This window comes from Scylla paramamosain, chromosome 40 (genome assembly GCF_035594125.1).
Source record: "Scylla paramamosain isolate STU-SP2022 chromosome 40, ASM3559412v1, whole genome shotgun sequence".
Taxonomy (NCBI): Eukaryota; Metazoa; Arthropoda; class Malacostraca; order Decapoda; family Portunidae; genus Scylla; species Scylla paramamosain.
The window spans coordinates 11,167,354-11,169,103 of record NC_087190.1 but is presented as its reverse complement, the minus strand read 5'-3'; positions in this window follow the sequence as shown (position 1 = coordinate 11,169,103).

Below are 1,750 nucleotides of genomic sequence, written 5' to 3'. Positions count from 1 at the left end.
AAAAAAACACCCATTTCTCACGCATCACCCCAAAAGCCAACTCTTTCCCTTTACCCATCACCCAGCAGTCACCCCTTTCCCCTTACCCATCACCCAGCAGTCACCCCTTCACTCCATGAATTTCCCCTCTTTTCCCCTCGAATTTATGAAAACATCCTCCATTTTCATCGTAAAGTCCATTCTCTCTTGTCCTTCAGAATAATCTTACCTCTGGCAGCCGCTGGAGGAGGAGGAGGAGGAGGAGGAGGAGGAGGAGGAGGAGGAGGAGGAGGCTGGTATCACTGTGTCCAGCCGCTTCCCTTACACAGTTGCATCATAAATCATTCCAGTTTCCCCTTCCTTCTTCGTCCAATCCAGTTAGGAGGAGGAGGAGGAGGAGGAGGAGGAGGAGGAGGAGGAGGAGGAGGAGGGGATAAAGTTCTTCTACTCCTCCTCCTTCTTCTCGTCTTTCTTTCTCTCTCTCTTCAGTGTTTACTTTTGTTCTTCCTCCTCCTCCTCCTCCTCCTCCTCCTTCTTCTTCTCATACTTAATCTCTCTCTCTCTCTCTCTCTCTCTCTCTCTCTCTCTCTCTCTCTCTCTCTCTCTCTCTCTCTCTCTCTCTCTCTCTTTCTCTCTTCAGTGTCTATTTTTGTTGTTGTTCTTCTTCCTCCTCTTCTTTCTCCTCCTTCTCCTCCTCCACCTCCTTCTTTCTCATCCTCCTTCTCCTTCTTCATTATCCTCCTCTCCTTCTTCCTCCTCCCTTGTATCTCTGTTTTGTTTTTATTTTCTCCTCCTCCTCCTCCTCCTCCTCCTCCTCCTCATCCTCCTTCACTTTCTTTCTTCATCTCCTTCTCCTCCTCCTCTTCTTCTACTTCATCATCATCATCTCCTTTTTTATCCTCTTCTCTTCATTCTGCCTTGTTCCTTCTATTTTCCTCTTCCTCCTCCTCTTCCTCCTCCTTCTCCTCCTCCTCCTCCTCCTCCTCCTCTCCCCTCTTCCCCTAAAAAATGGCGGATGTAATGCTCCCTCTTTGGGCATATGTTGGAGGAGGCGTGAGGGGAAATGAGGGGAGAGAGTGAGGGGAGGAGTGAGGGGAGAGGGTGAGGGGAGAGGGTGAGGGGATTCAACGCCTGGCAGACCTGTTCCATCCCCTCGTCTGGAACAAAGTGTCTTCCTCCTCCTCCTCCTCCTCCTCCTCCTCCTCCTCCTCCTCCTCCTCCTCCTCCTCCTCCTCCTCCTCTTCTTCCTCCTCCTCCTCCTCCTCCTCTTCTACTTCTTTCTTCTTGCTTTTAACACTATTTTTTTTTATCAGTGAGTGAAACAAGATGGCGGAGGTGTGACTGACTGACTGACTAAGAATTTCCCCTCGTTTCTTCTTATTTAGTCATCTCTCTCTCTCTCTCTCTCTCTCTCTCTCTCTCTCTCTCTCTCTCTCTCTCTCTCTCTCTCTCTCTCTCTCTCATAAGCATTCCAAACCCCTCACTTCCCTTCCCCTCATCCCCTCACTAACCAATGCTTCCCCTCACCTCCCATCACCCCTTCCGCTCACCCCTCACCCCTTCCCATCACCCACAACCCATTCTTTCCTTCCCATCACTAATATATTATAGGTTTCCTCTCATTTCCCCTCACCCTTCACCCCTCTCCCCTCTCCTCCCCTCACCCAACCCCCCACATGTCCCTTTCATCTTTCCATCACTCAAACAGCTCTTCTCTCTCTCCCCCCTTCACTTGTACCCCCTCACTATCTCCCCTCACCCCTCTCCCCTC